We start from the raw sequence: 19,731 nt of genomic DNA, 5'->3' as shown, positions 1-19,731 counted from the left end.
CCCATTAATTTGATGGATCATTGAAGACCCTGAAAAGCTACTCAGATGTAAGGTTTAATCCAGTAATAAGGTATCACAGACAAACATGTTATTGACCATTATATTCAATTTTATGTTCAAATTGTGCATAACATCATATTTTAGCAATAATAAAAAGAAAAATAGGTGAAATGTTGATGGCCTCGATCAATATTGCAGTTTCTAGCAAAAACACAGATCAGTTTGGACTTGCCCAACAAATGTTAACGACAATAAATTAACCCATCATTTGCATAAATTTTAATCATGCAAATTCATAGTTAGGTATTTTCTTCTGTTTCTTTCAGGCCTCAGCAGAATAATATAGCACTTAGGGAGAAAGATACAGCCCAGAAGTCCAGCACTAGAGGCCAGTATAGCAAATATCTCCACTGCCACCATGTACTTGCCCTTGGTGCTTAGATATGTTGGGATGAAGGAGATCCAGACACTGCAGAACACCAGCATGCTGAAGGTGATGTACTTGGCCTCATTGAAACTGTCAGGTAGATTTCTTGCTAGGAAAGCTATGATGAAGCTGATACCAGCCAAAAATCCTAGGTATCCCAGAACAAAGTAAAATGCAACTAATGACCCTTCCTTACATTCAATTAGTATTGTTCCAGTTTCTGATCTCATATTAAGATATGGGAAGGGGGGAGCAGTACACAACCAGATGAGACAGAGAAGAGCCTGAAGAAGGGAACAAGAAAGGACGATAGAGTTTGAGATCCTGGAACCTATCCATTTCCGGAGCTTGTTGCCAGGTTTGATGGCATGGAAGGCCATGACCACAGTGATGGTTTTTCCCAATACAGAGGAGAGTGAAATGGAAAACGTGATCCCGAAGACAATCTGTCTGAGAATACAAGTCACATTTTCAGGATGGCCAATAAAAATCAAAGAACAGAGGAAGCAGAGCATGAGTGAGATGAGGAGAATATAACTAAGGTCTCGGTTGTTGGCTTTCACTATGGGGGTTTCTCGGTAGTAAATAAAGATTCCCAGTATAACAGCAGTGATGAGAAAGAAGAAAATTATGATAAAAGTCAAAGTTATTCCCAAAGGCTCTTCATAGGAAAGGAAGGTTATTACTTTTGGGATTCAAGCATCTTTCTTCTGATTAGGCCATTGGTCCTCTGGGCATGTTGTACAGGAATTCATGTCTGAAAATGAAAAATATTGTCTTATTATCTCGCAAATAATATCTGTTGCAGGACATATATGAATATCTATGTTCTTTTATAGAAAAGTCCCCCATATAGCCCAAACCCTTTTCAACCGCACTTCAAGCATTGTATAGTATTCTTTTTGCTGCGTAGCATTATTAGAAAAGGTACAGAGAAGGGTGACTAATATGATTTAGAGGACAGGTTGAATCCCATATGAGGAAGGGCTACAAAGGTTAGGGCTCTTCAGCATAGAGAAGTAAATGCAGAGAGGAGATCTGACAGAGGTCTGTAAAATCATGAGTGGAGAGGAACAGGTAAATATAAAATGGTCTTTTACTCTTTCAAAATTTACAAAGAGTAGGGGAAATGTCATAAAATTAGTAAGTAGTTCATTTGAATCAAATTAGAAAAATTATATTTTTTCACTCCATATATGTTTAGGTTCTGAAACTTGTTGTTTATTGTCTTATTATCTCACAAATAACATCTATTGCAGGACATACATGAATGCTTACTACTACTACAAATCATTTCTACAGCGCTACCAGTCGTACGAAGTGCTTCACAATTGAACATGAAGAAAGACAGTCTCTGCCCAAAGAGCTTACAATCTAAATCAGGACAGACAGACAGGACAAATAAGGGATAAGGGTAGGACAGTCAGAAGGACACATAGGGAAAGGGGATTATTGAAGAGAGGAAGGGTAGGACAGTCAGATATGACATGTGGAGGGACATAATCGAACGCGAACGCCCATCTCCATGGGCGTCTGTCTCCGAGGACGGGTACGTGAAGGGGCGGGCCAGACCGTATTTTGGAAAAAAATGGGCGTCCATCTTTTTTTTATATAATACAGTTTGTGCCAGGCAAATGCATCGGATTTGGGCGGATTTGAGATGGGCGGTTTCGTTTTTCAGCGATAATGGAAACCGAAGGCACCCAGCTCAAAAACGAACAAATTCAAGGCAGTGCACTGGTCCCCCTCACATGCCAGGACACCAACCGGGTACCCTAGGGGGCACTTGTAACAATTACCAAAAAAAATTAAAATACCTCCCAAGTCTATAGCTCCCTTCCCTTGGGTGTTGAGCCCCCCAAAACCCACTGCCCACAACTCTACACCATTACCATAGCACTTATGGCTGAAGAGGGGCACCTAGATGTGGGTGCAGTGGGTTTTGGGGGCGGTTTGGAGCACTCCCATTTACCAGCACAAGTGTAACAGGTAGAGGGGGATGGGCCTGGGTCCACCTGCCTGAAGTCCACTGCACCAACTAACAACTGCTCCAGGGACCTGCATACTGCTGTGATGACATTGAGGCTGGCATTCAGGCTGGAAAAAAAGTTTTTAAAGTTCTTTTTTTGGATGGGAGGGGGTTTGTGACCACTGGGGGAGTCAGGGGAGGTCATCCCCGATTCCCTCCGGTGGTCATCTGGGCAGTTGGGGCACTTTTTGAGGACTTGTTATGAGAAAAAAGGGTCCAAAAAAGTGACCCAAATTCTCGCTTGTGGCGCCCTTCTTTTTTCGATTATCGGCCGAGGGCGCCCTTCTCTCCTCGGCCGATAAACACGCCCCAGTCCCGCCTTCACCACACCCCCAACACACCCCCATCAACTTTGTCCGTTCCCGCGACAGATTGCAGTTGGAGACGCCCAAAATCGGCTTTCAATTATACCGATTTGGGCGCCCACGGGAGAAAGATGCCCATCTCCCGATTTGGGTCGAAATATGGGCATCTTTCTCTTTCGAAAATAAGCTAGATAGGGAAAGGGGATTATTGAAGAGAGGAAGACAAGATACAGGTACGAGCAAGTGACAAGTTAGGAATCAAAAGCATCATCAAACAGGTAGGCCTTTAGCCCGGATTTGAAGGCGGCCAGGGATGGAGCTTGACGTAATGGCTCAGGAAGTCTATTCCAGGCATAAGGTGCGGCGAGATAAAAGGAACGGAGTCTGGAGTATGCCTATGTTATTTTATTGAAAATCACCCCCTATGAGCCACCACACTTCAAGAGTTGTATAGCATTCTTATGACTGCATAACGTTATTAGAATAAGGGTGACTAAATGATTGTATCTCATTTGAGGAAAGGCTAAAGAGTTTAGGGTTTTCAGCTTGGAGAAGAAACTGACAGAGGTCTGTAAAACCATGAGTGAACTGTTGTTCAGGCCTCTAAGACTTGTAGCTTCTAAGTCTTATATCCTGACTTATAACCTTGGTACACCAGTTCACACCTGAAGACTCTATCTCTCTGAAAGTCCATTATTTGAATAACACAATGTTTACTCAGTCAGCTGTAGATCAGAGGTTCTGCCGCAATGGCAAAGAGTCTCCGTGGTACTGAGAACAACATTAACTCAGAACTGGTTGAATGGTGTACAATATCTTTTTCAGCAAGATATATTCAAGGTAAAAACTAAGTAGTTTAACAGAGGGTAACGCAGAAAAGGGTTCTGTACTGTCTCACAAAATGGAGCCTACCTCAGACTAGAGGGAACAAAAAAGGGCACACTCTGACCCAGTAATGAGCAGTGGGGAAACCCACCAATGGGAACAGAGCCTGCCAACTAGCAACAGCATAACCAATCATATAACAGTTCTATACAGACAGGCTAGTGAAGTCACATTGCCTGATAACTACACCCCCCACAATGCAACGCTCATGTGACCCTGCAATGAGAATGACAGAAAAAGTGTCGCACTCACCCCAGAGCCACATTACAATCAGGGAAAGGCTGTCAGAGGACAGAACAATTGTTTATCATTTATTGATTTGATATACCACCTCTATCAAGCATCAGTCAGGGCAGTTTATATACAATGGTACAGGTTTTTGAGCTGTCCCTAATGGGCTCACAATTTAACTGGTATATTGTACCTGGGGCAATGGCGGGCTAAGTGACTTTCACAAAGTACAAAGACTAGGGGATATGGCATAAAATTATTAATAGGATCAAAGTCGCTATGCTCACATTAGCCCTCTCCTTACATCACTTGACTGGCTCCCTATCCATTTCCACATTCAACTCAAACTTCTCTTATTGACCTATATGTGCATTCATCTCCCCCCTTTCTCTATTTCTGTGGATGGCACTCTCATTCTCCCTGTCTCATCTGCTCGTAACCTTGGGGTCATCTTTGACTCCTCTCTCTCCATCTCTGCTCACATTCAGCAGATTGCCAAAACCTGTTGTTTCTTTCTCTATAACATCAGCAAAATCCGTCCCTTCATCTCTGAGCACTCTACCAGAACCCTTATCCACACTCTTATCACCTCTCGTCTTGATTATTGTAACCTGCTACTCACCGGCCTCCCTCTTAGCCATCTCTCTCCTCTTCAATCAGTCCAAAACTCTGCTGCGTGACTCATTTTCCGCCAAAGTCGCTATGCTCACATTAGCCCTCTCCTTAAGTCACTTCACTGGCTCCCTATCCGTTTCCGCATTCAAGTCAAACTTCTCTTATTGACCTATAAGTGCATTCACTCTGCTGCTCCCCAGTACCTCTCCACTCTTGTCTCTTCCTACGCCCCACCTCGGGTACTCCGTTCTGTTGATAAATCTCTTTTATCTGTCCCCTTCTCCTCTACTGTTAATTCCAGACTCCGTTCCTTTTATCTTGCTGCACCTCACGCCGGGAATAAACTTCCTGAGCCTGTAAGTCTAGCCCCCTCTTTGGCCGTTTTCAAGTCCAGACTTAAAGCCCACCTCTTTACCACTGCTTTTGACTCCTAACCACTGCTCACTTGCCCTGTCCTTTTATCCTCACCTCTTTATTCCCTTACCCTTAATTGTTCTGTCTGCCTGTCTTATCTAGATTGTAAGCTCTTTGAGCAGGGACTGTCTTTTTTGTGTATGGTGTACAGCGCTGCATATGCCTTGTAGCGCTATAGAAATGATAAGTAGAAGTAGTAGTAGTAGTAGTAAATAGGAAACACTGTTTTTTCCACTCAATGCATGTTTAGGTTCTGAAACTTGTTGCTGGAGGATGTCACAAAAGTAGTTAGCTGGGTTTTTAAAAGGTTTAGACAAATGGTGACGGAAATAACAGGGAAAGGGCAGCCTCTGAATCTAGTGCTCACAAATGGACGTAGCGTTTCCAATGTCCGGGTAAGTGCCCACCTCCCCAGTAGTGATCATCTCACAATATATTTCGATATAAGAGTGAAAGTAGAGTGAAGACACACAATAATCAAAGTACTGGATTTCAGACTTACTGATTTTGTTAAAATGGGAGAATATCTGAAGAATGAGCTGATGGCCTGGGTAGCCATAGGGGATGTGAAAATGTAGTGGTTCAAGCTGAAAGCTGCTATAAATAAGACAGCTGATCTTTATTCAGGAAAAGTTAAAAAAAAAAAAAAAGGAGGAAAAACTGGAAACCTATATGGTTCTCCAAACAAGTGGATGAAAAATAAGGGCAAAAGAGGCTGCATTTAAGAAATATAGAAGAATGCACCAAGAGTATCACAGAAAAGATTGCTTGATTAAGCTCAAAGAAGCAAAGAGGGAAATACAGGTAGTGAAAGCACAGGCAGAAGACAAAATGTCTAAAGATGTAAAGAGAGGTGACAAGATCTTTTTCAGGTACATTGGGGAAAGGGGAAAGGAGAAAGGCTAGGAATGAAATTATAAGAACAAAATATGCCAAGAATGGCTATGTGTAAAGTGATGAGGCTAAAGTAAACGTGCTAAACAAATACTTCTCTTCGGTGTTCATGGAAAAAAATTCTGAAGGACCATGGTTGGCTGCTAAGGGTATATCTGGGAATGGAGTGGATACTGCGCCGTTCACGGAAAAAAGCATTTATAAAAATCTTGAAATTCTGAAAGTGGTCACAGTTAGGAGAACAGATGGGATACATTCCAGGATATGGAGGGAGTTCAGAGAAGTCCTGGTGGGACAAATTAAGGATTTATTTAATAGATATTTAGAGACAGGAGAGTTTCCGTGGGATTGGAGACAAGCTGATGTGGTCCCTCTTCAGAAAATTGGGACAGGGAAGAAGTGGGAATTTGAAGGCCAACGAGCTTCATATCTTTTAACTTTCTAGAAGCCAATGGGTTGCAGAATCCGAGGCAACATTGCTTTACCAAATGAAAGCCCTTCCAAATGAATCTGATTGACCTCTTTGACTGGGTGACCAAAGAACTGGAAAAAGGACATGTGCTAGAAGTAATCTACTTGGATTTCAGCAAAGTCTTTGATGCGGTTCTTCACAGAAGACTCGTGAAATAAGCTGAGAGGGCTGAACATTGGACACAAAGTGGTGAACTGGATTGGAAACTGGTTGACAGGGTGACAGAGGGTAGTGATAAATTGAATCTACTCAGAGGAAAGGAAAGTGAGCATTGGAGTGCCTCATGTGACCGATTCTGTTTAATATATTTGTGAGAGGCATTGCTGAAGTGTTAGAGGGAAAAGTTTGGTTTTTTGTGGATGACTTGAAGATAGATAATAGAGTGGATATCCCGTTAGGAGTAGAAACCATGATAAGAGAGTATAGAGTGATGCACTTGGGAAGCAGAAGTTCAATGGAGATGTACCAGATAGAAAGAGAGCAGGGGCAAACTAAGAGTACCCTGGGCCCCCGAGCACTGAGATTAATCTGCCCCCCCCCTCCCACCGTGGCTGTTCCCCTGCACCACCACCTCTGTTTCCCCTGCTCCCCCCCCCCCACATGCTACCGCCGCCCCCAACACGCTACCGCCATCCCTGCAGTCCTTACCTTCCTCCATGTCCAGCATAATTTCCCATTTCCCACCTTTTTCCATCCCTGCTGCTGCTGAACGCACAGCGGCAGCTCCACAGTTTAAAATGGCATATGTGACCTCTCGTGGTACTCCGAGAGAGTTTGCAGCCACCATTTTAAACTGCGAAGCCAGTAACGGACACAGGCAGTGGCGGTGTGTGGAGGCAGTGGCAGTGGCGGGCAAGGGCAACCAGGCAGAGCCTATGGGCCCCCTGGAGCCTCTCGGCCCTCAAGCATTGCCCAGTTGCTCGAATTGTCAGTCCACCCCTGGAAGAGAGAGATTGATAAGCTTAGCTCAAGAGAAGGACCTCGGGTGATGGTGTCTGAGGATCTCAAGGTGAGGTTATGAAGAAATGTGACAAGGTGGTGGTCATGGACAGAAGGATGCTAGACTGCATCGATAGGGTTATTACCAGCAGAAGAAAGGAAGTGCCGATGCCCCTATACAAATTGTTGGTGAGATCCCCACTTGGAGTATTGTGTTCAGTTTTAGAGGACATGTCTTGCTAAGGATGTAAAATGGCTTGAAGCGGTTGAGAAAAGTGGCAAAAATGGTATGGGATTTATGAAGAAAAATGTATGAGGAGAGACTTGATGACTTGAACATATATATCCTGGAGAAAAGAAGCTGCTAAATATGAATCCACTAGATCCAGTGCTATTTATTTTCTTTCACCCACATTATAGAATTCATTACCACAACATCTTCTGCTTGAAACATCATATTTGTCCTTTCAGGCTTCATTAAAATCTCATCCTTTTCAGAAGGCTTTTACTGTATAGGCCCAGGTAGATTCTGCAATGGTAGTTGGGTGTATTAGATGATAACTATTTTTTTGTTTTATATGTATACTTTTTATCTTTTGTATTGTCACCCGTCTGTGGTAAGACTTCACACAGCATCAAAATACCTCTAATATGTAGTCGCGCCAGCCGAGGGAACTAACTGTGCTCAGGTCACCAGAGACAGAGTGAACATAGAATAAAACATCATCCTTAAAAGATAATACCGGATGAATGCATAAAGATGAACATAAATTCTTGTGAATTGAATCAATTTGATTTACAATAAATTCAGATACTACTCCCTTATATATATATATATAACAAAAAATTATTTATTAAAGTGGAATAAAATTATTTAACTGTGCTGGTAAACAGGAAGAAATACTCTTCAGTTAGATTGTACAGGATTAGATCAGTAAAACGGCTGATTCCCTACTGGATCCAGTATACACTCTACTTTCTTTACTAATCAAACATACTGTCTCCTAACCAAATTACAAGTCAGTATAACACTTCAAAGATTTCCAACTCAAAATAGGAATGTTCCTTAGGTGTATTTCATGTAAAATCTCAGTTCACTTGTATGGTAAACAGGAGTTTCAGGAAAAGTGTGAATTGTCTTTCTCTGTACTTAGCTGAAGGAAACTTCCAGTTGAATCTTCAAGAGATCTCTCCTTTAACAGTCATCTTCCAGATTCTTCTCCCTAAACTTACTCTAAAAATAAAAGGAGAAATACTACCTCCCTGCAGTGTGTGTGTCTTTTAGATCAGCCTGCCTGAAACTAGAACCTGGACGGAGTGCTAAACTATGAAAAAATAAAATAAATTGAATTTCCTCAGTTCTAATTTCCTAAGTAGCTTTATTATACTTTACCCTGACTATATAAAGAGCAACCCTTTTTTGTTTCTTCCAAGCAGCTGAGATCTTGAAGCCCACTGCTGGATCTCATCCACACACACATTCATAGATCCACTCCCCTCTCAGCAGAGAAACCTCAAACTTGTAAATCTCAACCAATCTCTTTCAGAAATAAATCTTTTTCCTTAAATGTTTAATGATTTCTGATCCTTACTATTAGGACCAAATCAACTTGGAAACTCACAATCCTTTCCTCAGGAAAGAGAACTAAAACTTTCAAATCTAATACAAATCTCTCCTCAATTTCCTGTTTTACTTCAACCAAATCAGTCACTTTTTTAATATATCAGTCAAATGTTATCAATTCTGTCTTTCAATTCTTACACACAGAGCTGACAGAATGCAGGTCCTAGCTCAGTCAAATCTTCAGTTGCTCTCCTCACCAGGGTTGCCAGGTGGAAAATTTTTTTCCCACCCAAACAAGCCCAAATCCAGCCCAAAACCCGCCCAAAGTCAAACCCCGCCCCTAACACCCCCACCCCCGCATCATCACCCCGCCCCCGCCGTCATCGGCCCCGCCCCATCATCGGCCCCGCCTAGAATGTCACTAACCCCGCCCAAAACATCACTAACCCCGCCCCCGCGGCCGAAAAAACCGCTTAAAAAACCGCCCAAAAGACCCAAAACAAGCCCAAAAAACCGCAATCCGCCGTGGGCAAAAATTTCTCATTGTGTTGCTCCCAGTCTCTAGATTCTGCTTTCCTTCGTTTTCGCTTAACTCTTCTGCCAGAGTTTCCTGGCCATTTGTCATTTTTCTCTCCTTTTTCTTTGCTTTCTTCAATATTTTTCTGCCTCTCTCTGTGTCCAGATTTAATTCATTCTTACTATCCATTCTTTAATTTCCTTCATCTACTTATGGCTTTTCATCTTTTTCTCACCCTTGTTCTCCCCATGCCCTTTCCTCTTATTCTCCAATCTTTCACTACTCCCCCTTTCCATGCAGCAGCTCTCCTCTTTCTCTCCCCATCCTTCCAGTGTCTCCCCTCTCTCTCCCCATCCTTCCAATAGTCTCCCCTCTTTCTTTCTGCATCCTTCTATCGTGTCACCTCTTTCTCCCTACCCTTCCATCCAGCGTCTTCCCTCTTTCTCTCCCCATCCTTCTACCCATCTACCCTCGCTCCTGATCCTTCCATCTAATGTCTCTCTCTCCCTCCTTCTAACCAGTGTCTATCTCTCTACCCTTTTCTGTTCAGTGTCCCTTCTTTCTCCACATCCTTCCAATCTCTCCTCTTTTTCTCTGCATCCTTTCATCCATCTCCCCTCTTTCTCTCCCCATCCTTCCATCCAGTGTCTCTCTCCCCATCCATCTGTTTTCCCTCTTTCTCTGCCATCCTTCCATCTGTTTTCCCTCTTTCTCTCCCCATCCTTCCGTTTCCCTCTTTCTCTGCCATCCTCCCATCTGTTTTCCCTCTTTCTCTCCCCATCCTTCCGTTTTCCCTCTTTTTCTGCCATCCTCCCATCTGTTTTCCCTCTTTTTCTCCCCATCCTTCCGTTTCCCTCTTTCTCTCCCCATCCTTCCGTTTTCCCTCTTTTTCTGCCATCCTCCCATCTGTTTTCCCTCTTTCTCTCCCCATCCTTCCGTTTTCCCTCTTTTTCTGTCATCCTCCCATGTTTTCCCTCTTTCTCTCCCCATCCTTCCGTTTTCCCTCTTTTTCTGTCATCCTCCCATGTTTTCCCTCTTTCTCTCCCCATCCTTCCATTTTCCCTCTTTTCTGCCATCCTCCCATCTGTTTTCCCTCTTTCTCTCCCCATCCTTCCGTTTTCCCTCTTTTTCTGCCATCCTCCCATCTGTTTTCCCTCTTTCTCTCCCCATCCTTCTGTTTTCCCTCTTTTTCTGCCATCCTCCCATCTGTTTTCCCTCTTTCTCTCCCCATCCTTCCGTTTTCCCTCTTTCTCTGCCATCCTCCCATCTGTTTTCCCTCTTTCTCCCCATCCTGCCATCCATTTTCCCTCTCCCGATTCAGGCCCACCAGCCCCAGCTCCAGCTCCCATTGCCGGCCACTGCTGCTTTTCCTGATGAGCAGCAGGGCCGGCGCTACAAAAAGAAGAAGCGCTCAGCTGACTGAGCTGAGCGCCAACGCTAACCCGACGAGAAAAAATGTTTAAAAAAAAACGCAGCACCGCAGGCAGCCTCGAAGCATTGGCTGCTGGCTCTGCAGGCTCCTCCCGTCTCTTACGTCACTGCAGGGAATAGAGAAGGAGATTCTCATTCTCATAGTAAGATCAATCACTTCCTCTTCTGCAGCGTAGTTCACTCACCCTCCTACATGGTAGCAATGTTTCTTTCAAACGCTGTCGTACATTTAATTTGAAGTTGACAAATACCAAATAGTGCAATTCGATTCTTACAAAAGTACCCCTAAACTGATGTGCAGGATAAAAGAAGATGGGGCACAGCAAAGAATTTTCCTGTTTTCAAACTTCAGTTGCCCTTTCCCCTGGCCTCTGCCTTCCCCTGAAAGCTGGAGTTTGTGCCTTAGCACTGCAGATGAATACAAACCAGATCTCCTGAGCCTAGGCTGGGCTGTCTATGCAAATTTCCTTTCACATTCAGCTCACAGCAAGGAAGGGAGCATTTGGTCTTGTAGCTCAGAAGGCGTCTGTAGCTAAAGTGCTGTTATATATTTTAATAATTTTATTTAGTTTTAGGTAATCAATAGAATTAAACAAAATAAAACATGGAAAAGAAAATAAGATGATACCTTTTTTATTGGACATAACTTAATACATTTCTTGATTAGCTTTCGAAGGTTGCCCTTAAGGGCTAATCAAGAAATGTATTAAGTTATGACCAATAAAAAAGGTATCATCTTATTTTCTTTTCCATGTGTTATTTGTTTTATTTCTATTGATTACCTTTAAAAGTGGACAAATATGGCTACCACACCTATCTATTTAGTTTTAGAAAAGAAGGGAAGCTGAGGACGTGAAATTTTCCATCCAGTCCTACAATGTATTCCTAATTTTTAACCAGGGTAGAATTAACCTTTCACCTCCTCTTCAGGTGCCTTCATTCTGCCCTGAAGTTCCCTAGGGCTGATAATGTCCTGATTCAAGGTTAACGCTTCCATATTCTTAGCTAAAGAAGAAACATTACTAAAACATTTATTTATTGGGATTTATGTTATCATCTTTTCGAAGAACTTCATCCAAGGCACCCAAGATGTCTCAAGTTCTGCTAGTATTTGAGAACAGGATCTGCTGATCTAAAGGCTGTTGTGAAATAAATAACAAAATGGACATTTATGTGCTGGTTACATTTGGTATGAACATCCACTTTAGAAAAATAAATGCAGAGCCGCTAAGTTACCCATTGCAGGAGGGAGACTTTTTAGCCAGTTCTTAAATCCCAGAACAGTGTGGGATTTGTAGTCCATGATTCCATTGAAATCAGTGCTGCAGGTCCTATAAAACACCAGGATGAGGTTGGCAGAAATTCAGGACTTGCCAAAAAGTCTTCCTCCTGGAATGGGTAACTTGGTAGCTCTGTAAATGCCTGATCTATCAACAGGTCAAAACTGGCACATAAATGTCTGTGTGTCTAAATAAATATTTATCTTAGCCACTTTACAAACATAAATGTTTATGGAGCTCGGTATCCCTTAGACCAGTGTTCTTCAATGCAAGGCCTGGGGGGTGTCCCCTAGGCTTGGGGCGCATTAGCAGTGCCTTGACTTTTCTAGAAATGTCTAGTTGCACCTTCTCTGCTGTGGGATGCTATGGCCGGCCTACCCTTCTGGCGCCTATTTTACAAAAGTCTGCTCCCCCAGACATCAAAACCTAGCTACGCCTCTGACTGTTACACTTGTGGTGGAAAGTGTGAGCCCCTCAAAATCCCCCCCAAAACAAATAGGTGACGCCTGCAGCCAGAAGGACTATTGTAGTGGTGTACACTTGGGTACAGTAAGTATTTAGTGGGTTTTAGAGGGTTCAGTATAGAATATAAAGGAGCAATGGTGAGATGTCTTCCTGGGACCTTTTATGTGATGTCCTCTGCAGTATCCCCTAGGGTGCCCCTCTGTTCTGCTGAATTTCTGTATAGCGACTCTGTTAAGAATGTTGGCTCCAACTTGGACCTTTTTTAAAAAATCTACTAAAAAGTTAAATGCACAGAGTACAAAAAAATATCTAGCAAACAGTCATAAAAAAAGAGATATTTTGAGCAAAACATCCAAAGCTGGGCTTAGACGTCATATTGAAAATGCCACTCCACATGTAAAAGTCAATAAACCATTAATAAGGTAATCGTGGGGAAAGCCACTGCTTATCCCTGGAAATAAGGGGCATGGAGTTTATCTAGTATTTGGGAATCTGCTAAGTACTTGTGACTTGAATTGACAACTGTTGGAAAGAGGATATCAGGTTAGATGGACCTATGGTCTCAGAATGACAACTCTTGTCACTTAGGTTTGCAAACTTGGTCAAAAATCCTTGATTACTGACACAACAGAACATTTTGGGACCCATTCACAAAAGCACAGCAAGGCTACCACAGGCTTCCCATGTAGGTATTTGGTACTACCACCAGGATACTGCAGGAACCTGCCTCTCCTGTGTAACAATTTTTTTTCCCTGAGTGACCACCAGTTACATATGTGCTGTGATATTTAATGTTAGCCCTTCTCCAGATATTGGCCCTGATTATCCAGTTATGGGCTGCTAATTTCAGTCAGCGTTACTTAATCCTATTGGAACTCCTTCTAACCAGTTAATTAGAGATGAATATTGGAACGATAGTTTATGTAATACATATCTATATGAGTACTACATTTATCTGGATATTGGTGATCAGTATTTTTACCACAACAATAGTCCTATCTCACGTTGGATTGGCTGAAAATGTAGCTAAATGCTTTACACATACTTTAGTAGGCTCACAAGCCCATAGGAGCCAATTTTTCAAAATGATTGGGGGTGCTGAAATTTTTTTTTTTTACAGGTGGTGCATTCCCCCCTCCCCTCCTCAACCCCCTCCTCCCCCTCCCCTCCCTCTCTCGCCCCCCTCCGTCCAAGTTCCAGGCCCCCCTCCCTCCCTCCCTCCAAGTTCCAGTCTCGCCCTCCCTCCTCCCTCCCAGTTCCAGGCCCCCTCCCCACTCTCTCTCCTTTCTCTCCCTCCCTTTAAGTTCCAAGGCCCCCATCCCTCCCTCTCTGTCTCTCCCTTCGAGTTCCAAGGCCCCTTTTCCTCTCTCCCTCTCTCCCTCCCAGTTCCAGGCCCTCTCTCCCTCCCAGTTCCAGGACTCCCTTCCTCCCTCCCCTCTCTCTCTCCTTTCCCTCCCTCCCTTTGAGTTCCAAGACCCCCTCCCTCCCTCCCTCTCTCCCTCCGAGTTCCAGGGTCTCCCTCCCTCCCAGTTCCAGGGTCTCCCTCCCTCCCCTCTCTCTCTCTCCTTTCCCTCCCTCCCTTTGAGTTCCAAGGCCCCCTCCCTCCTCTCTCTCCCTTCGAGTTCCAAGGCCCCTCTCCCTCCTTCCCTCTCTCCCTCCCAGTTCCAGGCCCTCTGTCCCCTCTCTCCTTTCCCTCCCTTTGAGTTCCAGGGCCCCCCTCCCTTTCTCCCTCCAAGTTCCAGGGTCTTCCTCCGAGTTCCAGGGTCTCCCTCCCTCCCCTCTCTCTCTCTCCTTTCCCTCCCTCCCTTCGTGTTCCAAGGCCCCCCTCCCTCTCTCCCTCCAAGTACCAGGGTCTCCTCCGAGTTCCAGGGTCGGTCTCCCTCCGAGTTCCAGGGTCTCCCTCCCTCCGAGTTCCAGGGTCCCTCTCTCCAAATTTTAAAAGCCATCTTCTTACGCTTTTCACTGCGTGCTGCTGCCGCCGTAACCCTGACGAGGTAAGAAGATGGCTTTTAAAATTCAGATGGACAGAGGGCGGGCCCTGGAACTCGGAGGGAGGGAGGGACGGATGGCCCTGGAACTCGGAGGGAGGGACTTTTAAAATTCCGGGCTGGACGGGAACTTCCAGTGGGTGAAATATTGGGGGTGCTCCAGCACCCACGGAGTTGGCGCCTATGCACAAGCCCATCAATTCATGGACAGCTTGCTGTCATCAATGGCATAAAAAACATCCACTGGTGAATGAAATATTAATTTTTAATTTTTTAAAGGTGCATAAGGCAAAGACTTATCTTTTGTCGGTGCACAGTATCTTCACGCTCTCCACAGCCGACATCCATTTCATCAGGGTCCATGGTCTGTGCAACTCACTTCACTTCTGGATACAGGATCAATGATAAATAACCAGTGCCCAAGGGTATGACTCATTATAATATTATCACTCACCACTTTGGTTGGAGACCTCGCCTTCTGAACAGGGAATACAGTCATAACAGCAGATGGGCTCTCCTTCCCTGGTTAATTTCCTGAACCCAGGAAGGCAACTCGGGCTGCATCCAGACTTTGGAGGTGCCTGAGGATTGAGAAAATAATCTAAGAAAGTTGAAATAACACTGGATTATGACTTTTCAGACGCAGTTTTACTTTTCTTTGTAAATGTGAACTAGTTCTATCCTTTTAAGTATCTTTGTCTCATTACCAAGCTATTCAGTATAAAACAAGTTTGACCTGGAATCATTCATTGAGTTTCACTGGGGAATATGTTGAGGAATGTTCTTGTGCTGGTCACCCTTAAAATTAATATCTTGATTAAACAGTGTGATGAAATACCTCTGTTTCCTCAATTAACTTTGAAATTTCCCTCTGCTCCTAAGACTCAGACAGATAAGCTTTTTGGTTAAACTTGTTGCCTCAACAAATGGATATATTTAGTCCATATAAGGAAACATATAGCCAAAATTGATCTGCACATCTGAAGAAGGAAACAAGGCTGTTTGAGGGGCAGGTGTAAAATTTTCTAGATAGCAGCAGTACTCATCTAGGACCCATATTCAAACAGCATACCTGTATGGGTATTAGCACTGAATATAGCATGAAGATATTCAGATAAGTTTATGTTCTGTCCTTTGACAGCCTTGCCTGGTTGGGATAGATTCCTGTAATGTGTTTAGTGTTTAATGTTTAATGTAATCACTGTAATGTAATGTTAAATAAGCAAGGCATTATGTGAAATGAAGTTCACAGGTCGTGCAGACACACTTATTTAGAAAACTGTTATTAGTGGTTTGCTGTTGCCTCAGCCTAACTTGGCTCTGTCCTCATTGGTCCTTTTGGCCTCTTGTTCTGTGGGCTTCAGGGAGCCCCCCCCCCCTCCTGTCCAATGCTCTCTTTGACTGACTTGGTGGCTGTTAGGGTTACCTAATGGGCGATTTTGCCGCCCAATTGGGCAACTTTCCGTGACCCGCTGCGGGAAATTTTTGACCGCTACGGGTTGCAATTTTTTGGGCGGCTTTTATTTTGGCCGGGCGTTTTTTTTTTCTTGGCCAGATGGGGTTTTTTGCCCCGCGGTGGGCGTGGTTAATGACATCGGGGGTGGGGTTGATGACGGTGGAGGCGGGGTTGATGACGGTGGGGTGGAGCTGATGACGGCGGGGGTGGGGGTATGAAATTTTGGGCGGGTTTGGAACTGGTTAATCTGGCAACCCTGGTGGCTGTCTCCATTTTATTTCTGTCAGCAATTGTCCTCATAGGCTCTGTGGAGAGAACTTGTTTTTTTTACCTCATAAATATCCTCATATACAGTATATCTTGCCAATGAGATATTGCATTTTCAATCTCCCATCTGTGAGTTGCTCTGCCTGTGAACTGCTTTTCTACTTAAGTAGTAGAAATGCCTTTTTTTCTCAGGTCTGATTCCATCTACTGAGGCAACTTTCAGAACACGAAGGCTCTGTGCTAAGAAGCACCTCTTCTGATTTGTGAACAAACTGTTTATTATTCATTAAAGGACATTTCAGAAATATAAAGAGACTTCAGGGTGTGTTGATGTGCTGAGGTTATACATCAAGATACTGAGATCTTACAGTATTGGGATTTATTAACCATTTTTATGAAGAGATTCACCCAAGGCAGTGTACAGTAGGTATAGTTTAACATTAAACACAATGAAAGAGGAAAACTTGAAAACAGCAAATTGAAACCTAATAATAGGACCACAAATAAACAGGATTGAAAATATATATATTTAACAGCATTGAAATTCAAATTTCAGAGATATAATGTGATGTAAGCACAATAGTAATAGAATATCTAAGCACACATTTAGAACATTCAAATAGCATTATTATGATACTTATGCTTTTCTACAATACAGCTTTTCCATATAGCTGAGGGGCCAAGTACAGATATAAAGATGGGACAAGATGCCTGGTGGAGTCAGTTGAGATAAGTAAATGGGTGGCTAAATTAAAGGCAAGTTCTTTGTATAGTTAATCAAGATATATGCAACAGGTCTAAGATATAGTGTGTGTAGCAAGCTAGTCCAGGTGCAGAATGGGTGTATAGTCAAGTCACCCGATTTAGTAAAGTCTTGGGAGAAGAGCCAGGCTTTTACCTGCTTCCTGAAGTAGAGATAGTCTCAATTTATATGTAGTCCCTCTGGGAGTAAATTCCAGAGAATGGGGGCTTCACCTGAGAAGGCTCACTGGTGGGAATGCTATTATTAAGAATATAAGAATTATCCAAGCCCATTATCTGTTTCTAATAGTGGACAATCCAAGCCAAACATAGCTGGCAAGATCCCAAATCTCAGCAAGATTCCAAGCTACCTACTCACAGGGATAAGCAATGGTTGCCCTATTTGTAGGTATGTGAGAACCAAAATAGTTTCAGCCTGGGGTCTGATGTTTTTCCTCCCACTGTTTGGAACATTTTAATAAAGACCTGACCTCCAGGAATTTGAATTTGTTGAAACCTTTTTCAAAACCCACCTATCCTAACCTTCTTTTACCACATCCTCCAGCATTGAGCTCTGCAGTTTAAGTTGCACTAAGGGGTCCTTTTACTAAGGCACGCTAAAAGGGCAGTACCATGTTATTTTCTATTTTTTTTAGTGCCGGAGTTGTGTCTTTGAGCAGAGAGCAGGCATGCCCATGCTAATCTGGTAGGCCACTTTTTATTGCATCTTAGTACAATGACCCCTAAGATAAAATAAGATGGCCCATGGACAGGAGTCCTAACGCAGAGCTCCCGCACCAAAGTGCCACCGGACCGGCCCGACCACCAAAACCACAAATCAGGAAACAATTTGCACGTCCAGAGGCAGGGAGATTGATAAGGGTAAGCCGTAGCTGCATCTTACTGCTTCGGGCGGCTACCCATTGACGGCACAGACTCCCGAACGCAGCACCATCAGCGACCAGGCCGGGACACGCGACCAGCGGCAGACCCGACCACGCGATGGCCGCTGTCAGAATGGTCATGGAGTATTGACCTTCCTGAACGGGAACATCAGCAGAACCCACCATAAAAGACCACATTAAAGACAACTGCGATCGACGGTGGGAACAAGCGTGAGCAGCTTCAATTCAAGTAAGACCCAGCCTTCGGCGGTCTTGCCCGGCGACCTGTACTGCACGCTAGAGCTCCACCAAACTGAACCTGCATGCTGGAGCTCCGCCGAGACGAGCCTAATCCATAGCGGAGTCGTGATCCTGGGTAAACCTGGTGCCCCGGACGGTGACGGTCGGATACGGGACGCCACCCAAAGGAGAGCGACGGAACTAAGAAGCAGCGCCATCGACAAAGGCCCGAACCACGCGGCCGACCACGTGTTTGGAGAGAGCTCACCGGCGAGAGGCCCAGACATCGCGGCGCAGGCGGGGAGCAACAGGGAACAACCGACGGCTGCTCAGCCAGAGTGGAGACCAGTGGCGAACGGGGACTGAGAGCGGGCGATTATCTGGAGACGAGCTCGGCTGGAGAGTACTGCTACATGTGAGCGCTGGCACCGAACCATCGCCACGGTTGCAGGTAACCCTAGATCGCCCAGATAAGCGAACTGACGCGGTCACATACACCGACAAGAGGGACACGTGGTGCGCAGCACTGAATGAGACAAGCTGCTGCAGGTATATACCAGCAGGCATAAACTCTCTTTAAAAAACTTACTCATATATAGCACAATGTTTTCACACACATCTGAACTGCTTGATACTACACATGCTTAGAGCTTGACTGTCCATATTGCTCAAAAACATCTGATAATACTTGATAACACCTTCACCCAGCGCTTAACTGCTCAAGCTGCCCGATGCTGACTCTACTTAATGTTGATACTGCTTAATGTTCACACAAAATAGCCTAATATACGCTTAATGCTGATACTGCTGAGGCTCACACAAAATTGCTTATTATATGCTTATATATGCCTAGACATGCTTAATATTGATACTGCCTGATGTTCATACAAAGCTGATTAACATATGCTTATATATGTTTATGTATGCTCATACACACTTAATATTGATACTGCTTGATGTTTACGCAAAACTGTTTAATTTATGCTTATGTGTGCCTATATATGCCTATATATGCTTACTGCTGATAATGCTTGATGCTCACACAAAATTTCATTCACCAATGCCAACTACCAACCACTACCAAACACAAACAAACATGAATATCAACAAACTACTCATGATAATCTACTTCCTCCCCCTAATCTACTACGCATGGACCACTCCCAATATTAACAACAATTTACCAACAACACATAAACCCTTCATGCAACCTAATCACAGCCCACCTGTCCAAAAGAATAATAATCAACTAAAAGGAAAAACAAATACATTCAGAAATAACTAACAGAAAGGGAAGAAAGGAAACAACAGAACCAGGTACCAAGAAAACAGGCAAATAATAAAAATTAACACAACCAAGTCCCATACAGAACCTTACCAACCAATTCAAATAGGATACGCAAATGCCAGATCAGCAGTAAATAAAACAGAGATTATAACGGATTGGATCACCACAGACAATCTAGATCTCCTATTCATTACTGAAACCTGGATTCATGACCTTAAAGACCCCATAATCTTAGATCTATGTCCACCGGGATACAAAATCACCCACTGGACAAGAAACAGAAAAAGAGGAGGAGGAATAGCCATAATATACAAATCTGAGTTCAACATCACAACCACAGCCGAATCCATTCTACCACAACTTGAAATCGCCTTCGTAAGAATCAGTCACCCTAACTTG

The 19,731-nt window shown here is 43.8% G+C and overlaps 1 pseudogene; it reads right to left on the bottom strand.

Annotated features, from left to right (window-relative positions):
* Positions 1-279: 279 nt before the first annotated feature.
* The window catches only part of LOC115464438, a 102,846-nt pseudogene continuing 83,394 nt past the window's right edge, over positions 280-19,731 (bottom strand).

Source organism: Microcaecilia unicolor, chromosome 3, assembly GCF_901765095.1.
Source record: "Microcaecilia unicolor chromosome 3, aMicUni1.1, whole genome shotgun sequence".
Taxonomy (NCBI): domain Eukaryota; kingdom Metazoa; phylum Chordata; class Amphibia; order Gymnophiona; family Siphonopidae; genus Microcaecilia; species Microcaecilia unicolor.
Note: the sequence above shows the minus strand (reverse complement) of the source record. Positions and strands in the feature narration are given on the sequence as shown.